The 9,101-nt window shown below is 49.6% G+C and overlaps 1 protein-coding gene across 1 annotated transcript in view; it reads left to right on the top strand.

Moving 5' to 3' along the window:
* Positions 1 to 72: 72 nt before the first annotated feature.
* ZBTB7A (zinc finger and BTB domain containing 7A) overlaps positions 73 to 9,101 on the top strand; it is a 21,313-nt gene continuing 12,284 nt past the window's right edge. The window contains exon 1 of the mRNA XM_026078659.1: positions 73 to 474. The gene's annotated coding sequence lies outside the window, so the exon portion shown is untranslated. The remainder of the gene's footprint in view (positions 475 to 9,101) is intronic.

Raw genomic sequence — 9,101 nt, 5'->3', positions numbered from 1 at the left:
CGCGGCGGGGAGCGGGCCCGGGGGCGGCAGGCCGGGCCGGGCCGGGCCGGCGGCTCCCTTGCTGCCCTCCCGGGCCGGTGAAATCCCCCCCATGGCCCTGTTCCCGGGGGGTTTCCGTCCCCCGCCCCGAGGTGGCCGCTGCTGGTTTCGCTCCCGGTCAGCCTCCCCTGCTGTCGGGTGCTGGGGCCGGTTGTGGGGGGAGGCCGGCCCCACTCGACGGGTGTCGTCACAGAGTTTTGTTTTGCGGGGTTTTTCCACCCCTTCCTCTTCTCCCCCCACCATGCACCCTGCAGCTGCAAGGGTAGAGGGCGATCAGAAAGCAAGCAGCAGTTCACAGTGATAATCTACCCGCAGTTGTTAGGGGCCTTGAAGGCCATCGGCTTGGCCCTGCCCTGCCCAGAGAGGAGCCACGGAAGAGCCATGTAGGATAAGCCTCTTTCTCTGCCCGCTGGACCTGTGTGGCAGTACAGGCAGGCAAGTTGCTGCGGAGGCTGACATGCGGAGACCCAGCTGGCAATCGAAGGGGCAGCTCGCCTTTGCCGAGAGCGCAAGGGCACACCTGGCTGCTTGTCCAGTATTTTGATGCTTCCTTGCCTCCCTTGACCCCCTTATCAGGTCTCAGTGAATCCTTCGAGTTTGAGGTGGTGGGTCGTGAATCAAACCTGTGCTTCAGGCCTTGAGTCAGTATCCAAAGCTCCCTTGCTGAGCCCCAGAGATAGAGCTGAAGGTTACTGTGTGTTTCTCCAGGACCGCTGCGTTTGTGAGGCTGATTGCAGGAGATAGTGTCGTGAGCAGATTGTTGTGGTGACCACGGTTTGAAACTGGAGGCAAGCTGGCAGCTACATGGGCGAAAAGGCTTTGTTAGACGCGTTGTTTCAATGGTGTGGAGAAAGTTAACTAATTGTTTGGACCTGCATGTAGCGCAGGACTCCCAGCATACAGGGGCTTCCTCTTACCAGAACTCTTAAATCCCTGAGTTTATATGTTGAAACTACCAGTTATGGTTATGTCATGCTGGCGATCAATATGACTGCTTATATCTCCTTTTGCTATCTGATATTCTTAGCAGGCCTCCTGGCCTCTCCCTGGAGGTCCTGTTACTTGCAGAGCTGTAGGAGGCCAGAGAGCAAAAGTTTCTTTCTGCTTGTAATGGCCTCTTGGTAGGAGTTTGCTGCTGGTCTGTGTTCAAGATTAGCCACGATCCCTGCGCTGTTAATTGTCTTGGCTATTGAGAGCATTGCTTATATAATAAGTACTTTATAGACATCTGTAGAGAAGGTCTCTGCCTGGAAGAATTTACAGTCTAACCAGGGTTGAAGTTGTGTGCAGCATAGCTGCAGAGCTAAAAGGTCATCTTGTGATTTTTTTGAAGTCTTGTTGTTTTTTAAAAAGGGGAATCTTGTTCTATTTCTGAATGTTTCTGCTGGTTCTGGCTGAAAATTGCAGCATATGGGCACTTCTGAGGACTGATCAGGAAGACACAAAGCTGGCTTAAGAATTCTGATGGTTTGCTGGAGATGTTGTCTTTAAACAACTTTAAAAAAGCAGTTTATTAGAGAGGAGCCGCTCTTGTTTAATATTCATTCTGGCCCCTGTTTAGGCTTGTTCTGGGGAAAGAGGGAGTGAAGAGGCACAACCCAAACATGGATGAGACGGTGGGATTTTTCCACCAAGCTTTAATTGCGTTAGTAACTCGGGGGAGGGTTTTGCAAGGCAAGAGTTCTTAATAAATGTGGTGGTGAATAAAAGTAGTTCTCCATTTTCTGCTGGTCCTCTACTCTTCTCTTATGCCTTTATTTTTATTTATTTCTTTTTTTTAAATTTTTTGCTCCTATTTGTGCCTTGTTGCATACTGTGGTCCCGGGCTGATGATCTTTAGCCATATTGTATGCTTAAAGAGAAGGTTTGCTTTGTAGAGGTGCTGGCCAGCCACTGCTGTGTGGAATTCATTTGGTGCAGTGAATGCAGTGGGTTCGCTTGTATTTCATGACTTTGAAAGTAGAATTGAAAACTCTAGTTGTTTCCCAGGCGTGGGAAAATGGATTTCGGCAAGGGACGCAAATGAGTTAAGAACCTTATGCTTATATCAAGATGCTATGATACTTTGGTTGGACTGCCTGGCTTACCCCAAACCTCATTTAGTGAATAAAGTGCTGTCTGAGCCAGGTTTTTGAATCTGTAAAATCAAGTTCCCCACCACCAGTGTCAAGCCTTGAAATTTAGGCCTGTGAAATTCCATGTCCACACTTGAGATGGAGCCAAAATGCTTGAGAGCTGTGGTTTAATCTTGATTAAAACTGACACTTGAGGTTTTTTTCCCAGTCTCAGGATGTTGCATTTATCGAAAGAGAAGACTTCAGTGGCAAACAATTAGACTCCTACTTGTTATCTTCCTTAGTCAAAGCAATAAACAGTTGCTCTTAACTACGTTCTCAACCAGCCTTAACCTCAACTTTGAAGAAACTAGCTTCAATCTGTAATTAAAAGCCTTTTGATGAGTAAAATCCAGAGAAAGGGAGAGAGAAATTTGTTGTGTAGGATGAAGAGAAGCATTTGTACCAAGTCCCATGACCCTTTGATCCAAACTGGCACATTTTTGCATTTAGTGCTCCCTTTTGGTTGGTGCAGGCCGAGCCGGTCAGCGGTGTGTCCGTCCTCGGTACCCGTGCCTGGAGCGTCCTGCTAACCCTGGAGGAGCTCCAGTAGGACGTCAGAGCGGGAGTAAATGAGGTCAGACGAGCGTTGGGATCATCCGCGAGTATCCAGGGATGATTGTTTCTTGTCAGCCTCCCTGGCCATATCATCTTCCCTCTGTGCACAGTTTCGATTTCCATGCCACCCTGGTGTCGTTGCTGGCTCCTGTAGCGAAGCTGGGACACGTTTTATTTCACTGTGCGAATGGAGCTACGCCTCTCCTCTGCCTTGGGTTGTAGCGGGCTCCAAAGTGACTCTCAGATGCTTCCCTTAAGGGCCCTGCTGTGTTTGGAGACTTGTAAAACTTCCTCTAAGATACCAGGCAGTGGCCCTGGCTGTGGATGGAAGGAAACTATAGGGATCAGTGTCCTCTCTTAATGTGACAAGGTGTGAGAAACTGGAAACTGCTGTGAGCTGCCCCGTGGCTGCAGGTGGGAGCCAAGGCCGCGTTGGTGAGATGAACTGCAGATCCCCTGGCACAGCGGCTTTCAGCCGCCTTTGCTTTGCAGACCCCTTAAAAAATGTGTACGGGCGCGCAGTCCTGCCTGACTGTCACGAGTCTAATCTCCCCGATGCTGCTTTCGCGAATACTTTTTGCCGATGACTTAGAAGTCGCCTGCAGATCCCTCTCATTCTCACTGCCGCCCCCCAGGGTGAGGGACCCAGATTGAAAAGCACCGCTCTGGTGCCTGGTGGGTGGTTTCTTTGCCTGTGAATGTTTAGCACCTTCAGGACTGTTTTCATTCTGCTTTCCACYCCTGCTGTTCTGCAATGCCCATCTGAAACCGCATGAAATCCTCTCTCTGCCTCGGGAAGGACCGGTGCCCTGGTTTTCCCAGCAGATGATGCCCCCGAACAGCCCTTTTGATTGACTACGCTTAAATTTTGTGCTTTCTGTTGGGGAGCGTTTCATTTCCTTCCTGGTTCGTGCACCTACTTATTTCCCACTGGCAAACTGGAAACCAATAAGTAGATTGCTTTTTTTTTTGGTTTGTTTGTTTGTTTGAGTGCCTACCCATTGCCGAGCTGGGGAAGTGTCTCACGTAGGCTTGTAGCTACAGGTTGCCGCTCTCTACTTACTGGAGCCTCCTGCCTCAACAGGCAGAGCACACGCGGTACCGGTTCAGCGCTCCCTCCCTTCGTACCCATGCTATCAGGTTGTGTGCTGAAGAGGGAAGGAAAAAAACTTCATGGGCAGGACAGCATTCCCAGGAATGACTTGTATGGCATGCTTACTCTTGGGATTCACTTTTACATGTCGCGTGGAGTCGGAAACAGCAAGACAAGAGCTATCTGTTTATCCACAAACTAGGAATTACATAAGTGACTGCCCTGCCTGGTATTCTCTGCTTTGTCAGTAAACTCCAATCTTATTCTTTTTTCTTTTTTCTTTTTTTTTTTTTTTTTTCTCTCCTCTCCTTCCTGGTGTGGAAAAGATTACTGGTCTTAGAGGTGCCATTTGAGGCAATTAAACTAATGCTAGACCTCAGACATCGAAACGCTGAAGGCAGGGGGAGCAGGACAGGAAATGTCATGCTTGTTAGAGGAAGGGTTTTGATGGGGGGGGTGGGGAGGGCTCCAGGACTGCACAGGGGAATCTGTAAAATGGCTACAGTATTGAAGAGGGTCCGAGTTTGACTTCGGGGCTTGGGGGAAAGGCTGGGGGCAGCTGGGTTGTCGGAGCAGCTCTGGAGAGCTGGGCGCATGTGCGGCAGTTGGGGAGGTGCAGGGGAGCTGGGGGAAGCTATGGAAGGGGTATGAGATGGGGAGGAGAGGTTGGGATTTGAGTAATTCTTATTGTTGTATTGGTTTCTGAGATGGAAATGGAGTGGATATAGGGGGAGGGTCCCTAGTCTAAAGGTGCCAAATTCTGTAGGCCTTACTCAGAGAAAAGGCTGGTGGTGACCCAGGGGGTCTGAGTTTTTTTGCCTGAGTAGGGAGGGCAGAATTTGGCCTCTTGCTGGTCTGTCTTCATGCCTTGCCTTTGAAAGTGAGGCAGTGAAAACATGACCTGCAGAGGCTCTCGTTTTCATCCGGTTTCGAGTGGCTGGAATGCATTGCCTGACTTTTCCCCTTCGAAATGTGCTAGCGTCCCTCTGCAGTGGCCTGCCGGGCTGCTCCTTTGTTTGTGTTTTGCTGAGTAGTGGGTTAACGCTGGAGGCTGTTTCGGTTTTCAGTGCAGCGTTTTCGGTTGCTTCATTTGGCAAAGGGGCATTATGTTGTTTTTTTGAAATATTGGCAGCTTATTTCTGCATAGGACTTGGTTGCCTCCGGGTTTACGGAGCTTTCARGTTTAAAAAGAAATCTTCCTCTTCCGGATACACTGAGCTTCCAAAGCAAAGAGTAGTTCTTTAAAGCAGGATTGAAACAAATGTAGTTTCATGTTTTGTTTTTTTCCCTTCATACACAACTTCTGAGGTTTTCAAAAGTATGTAGGAGAACTAGGGGCTGAATACTGCGGGTTTGGTATTCTGCAGGATCTCTCGAAAACCCCGCTGTGGTTTTGCAGGGAGCTGATCTGTTGCTATATGGCAACAGCAGAGCTATGTGGGAGAGAACCTGTTAGAGGGCTGCAGCAACAGGCATGTGGGCACATTCGGGCTTGGCTTTTGAAGAGTTTGATTCAGCAGCAAAACAAGCACTTTCCATTAACGCGAGGGTGGCTGCCCTTCCTGACCCCATAAACCATGCTCCAAAATTTTCACAAGCCCGCGGGAGGTGTAGGTGGGCTGTGTAGCTCAAAGAGACGAAGGCAAGAGGGAGACCTGGGAGTAATTCGTATGCCCARGGTAACTGCAGCTTCGCTGAAGTGCCACCGCTCCCGCGGTTGGAGTGAAGCCGGGTCTGCAGCGGGACCCCAGGTTGACGAGGCAGTTGTCAGCCTCAGCGGTAGGTGTTGGCTCATCTCCCAGCATGGGGAAATTTGGATTACCCCGTGGCTGTCAGTGCAGAGCCCTGCTGTCAGGTGTCAGTCCCAGCACAGACACCACACTTGATTGGCTCGGGACTGACCATCCTGTATTTGAGAGCTGCTGCAGTGGTGTGGGCGATAGAGGGGTTTTAGTACAAAAGTAAATCCATATGCACGTAGAGGCTTGATGTGCACACAGGCCTTGAATCTGTTACTACACAGTCTTGAATCAAGGCACATTCCTACTGGATTAAATATGGTCTCTGATGACAAAGGAGAAAATTGGCAAGAAGGTCTGGGTGGAGTAACCAGTTAAGGCTAACCTTGCAACATAAGAGAAGTTTTAATATGTCCTAGTTGTTACTGTCAGTGGTGAAAATGGCTGTGTGTTGATTTGGTGCAGGACCATTGCTATGGAGTTAGCAGGATGGGTAGCCTTTGTATTTTGCTGCGTGGAGGCCGCCTCTCTCTGATGTGCCTTAACAGGTTCGGTAGAGGACAAACAGTGCTGCCTCGCCATGTGATTTGGCACGCAGGAGCAGACCACTGGTGTCTATTAAGGTCTGATCCTGCTTCTGATTTTTGCCAGTAGTTGATGCTGCAACGGAAACTGAACTTCCCCTTACACTTTGTGGGTCTGTGTTGTGCCCTGGAAGGAAATCTCTTCCCATTTATAGACATCAATAAAGATTTGCAGTGTTGCAGAGTATGGAATTTGGTCATCCCGAATTTGTTTCCATGATCATAAAAGTTAGCCGCTAGCATCTTTGGAAAAGAGAAACAGTACAACTCTATTTCTACGCAGTGAACTCCATTACAGTTATCTAAAAACATAGGCCTTATCCTGAGAGGTGCAGAGCACTCACTCCCACCAAAGCATTCGGGGTATGTTGGAGTGGGCCCTGTGCAGGGAGCTGTTGCTAGCGACTTTGCCTTTGCTCAAGATTGTTTCAGTTTAATTCTCTTCGTTAGCAGTAGTAATATTGTTTGTGTTACGGTTGCATTTCAGGGTCTGAGTTCAGGTCCGTGTCCTGAGTCTAAATGGGGGAGGCAAAGAAAAACCAAGGAGCAGCAGGGATGGGATTGCTGAAGGGTCGGTTAGCTGGTTGGAGCAGGACTTGGCCAGCCAGACCCTGACTTTGGTGTTTACCCTTGTAGGTGTGAGCCCTTTCCTCCACCTGTCCTTTTCTTGTCCATATGCCTGAAAAGACCTCCTCCGGTCAGTCCTTTCTCTTCTTGGCCATCGTGTGAAAAGCATTTCAGTTTGAACGGTTTCAGAAAGCAAAGAGGAAGAGCAACAAGCCTTTTTCTTCCTGGTGGGCTCCGTAGCAGTGTCCCTAATAATCTCCTCTAGCACAATGAGGAATTGCAGACCTCTAAGATCTTGTTAACTCCTAACAGAACCGCTGATACCGGCTCCGACTGGGTAGTAATTATCTCCCTGCTTCATTGCGCTCACGCCATCTCTTCTGCAGCTTGTTCTGCAACCTGGAATTGCCAGCAGGATTCAGGAGTCCAATTCCAATTCCTCTCGCTCTGATCATGGCGCTGCCCTACCGTGGCAGCACGGACAGCTGTTTCACGCAAACAGGCCTTGTTACGCAGCCAGGGTGTCTTTGTGAAGTTGCCCTTTGGTTCCTTCTGCTGCCGACATGGTGGTAAGGGCTGGGAGGGGAGAGTTTTTGAATGCTAACAGGGTTTTAAGCAGGCTGAGGTGTAAATTTTAAATCAGCCTCTTGTGCTGCCATAATTTACCCGAGCTAATGGGGCATCGCTGAATTGCCCCCAAACCCTGACCGAGGGTGACTAGGTGATGTTCACCATTAACCTGGTGCTGGGGGTTTCTGGTGGTGGTTATTTTGTAGCTCTGGCATCTGCCTACCATGGTTTTAATATTTGAGCTGAAACGCTGGCATAACGCGGACTGTGGGTTTGGGACTTCTTTATCCCAAGTCTTAGATACAGCTCTTCCAGACCGATTTAGATGCTCTGCCAAATATATCAGACCTACGCAGGCTGCTCTGAATGAGCACAGGATGCAGCCGTTCCTGAGCTAGGAAATGGCCGACTGGAGTCGGAGGGAGGGTTGTCCTTGTTCCACCGGCTCTGCAGAGCTGCCCCTTTTGGGCAGCCCGTGGAGAGGAGAGCACCATGGCAAAGCCGACTCTTGGCACTGCTTGTTCCTCCTGGTGCTCCACTGTTAGAGGTAATTTTTTTTAATATGAAGTAAGATCAAGGTTCTTTATTACTTGTGGTCATTAAAGTTCCCACGGTGCTCATTGAGGGACCAAGGGGCGTTCAATTCCAGTGCTCTGTCCAAACTTCAATTGGAGCAATTACCATATATTCTTCCTCCCAAAGTTCCCTTGGCAGCGTTAACAGGATGTGGGATTCTCCTTTCCTCCCGCTCCCCCTTCCTGTCCGAACCTCTGTGTGGCTAAATCGTTGTGCGTCCCACTCCAGAGACTGTTGTGTTTCTGTGGTGTGTAAGGTGTTTCCGCTATGGCAATATATGGCTTGTAAAGTGCTTTGGAAGAAAAGGCTCTTCTAAGGTGAGGAAAGCTTTGCTAATCTGCGCTGAGGGATTGGCAGCTGATGTATCCGTAGGTTTTGGGGAGAGTTTCCTTTTACGTTGGGTATGAAGCAGTCCTGGAACAAGGATTGACTGCGCTGGAGCTTCCTCTGCTGCCCAGGCACATTTCTCTAGATGGCTGGGAGAGGCAGACTTCCCTGGCAGGTCAGACCTGGCAGTGGCAAGAAAAGCCCCAGCTGTTTTGCTTACCTGACACAGGTGCGAGTTCATCAAGTTGGGTTGAAAGGAAGGGCTGTTACTTGCCATAACTGAGGAGCTCTGGCTGCCTTATCAGATACTGTGCCGGCATCTCAGTTGCTTCAGCTTTAGTTTATGTTCAACCTGAGATGCTGAAGCGCACTGCTCAGAAAGCTCTGCCATGTTTGCATCTTTGGAAGGCTCCAAACAAACGAACGAGCCTCCTTTCGGGGGACTGGTGGTTGGAAAGAGCATTCCCATCTTGTGGTGCGGCAGTTTGACCTGACCAGAAGCCCCGAACCTCCTCGGGAGCTCAGTGGATCCGTCTGATGGTGGTCAGGCTTCTTCCTTAGACCAGCGTTCGTGTTGTGAATCCAGCAACCGGAGCTGCGGGTAGCTGAGGGCCTGCTTTGAGAGCTGTGGCTGAGGCACGAGGCAGTGAGAGGCTTCCCGGAGCAGGCTCCTTCAGAAGGGGATTTATGGGGGGCTGGAGGGGATACCCGTTGACAGAATACAGAGCCGTTTTGTCTGTGAAGAGGCCACAGATATTTGCAGGAGGCTAGTTCTGCTCTGCTCTCTTCCCTCAATAGCTGCATGGTCGTGTCATACGTATCCTTCTCTTTTTTTACCCCGGATGTGATATCCAGTTAAGATCTAAGAAAGCTGAACTCGCTCTTTTTGCCATAGGTGGCTCAATTACCTCTACAGCATGAAAGATTTTTTTCC

This window comes from Apteryx rowi, unplaced genomic scaffold (genome assembly GCF_003343035.1).
Source record: "Apteryx rowi isolate R43461 unplaced genomic scaffold, aptRow1 scaffold_482, whole genome shotgun sequence".
Lineage (NCBI taxonomy): Eukaryota > Metazoa > Chordata > Aves > Apterygiformes > Apterygidae > Apteryx > Apteryx rowi.
This window is presented reverse-complemented; position numbering and strand designations above follow the sequence as displayed.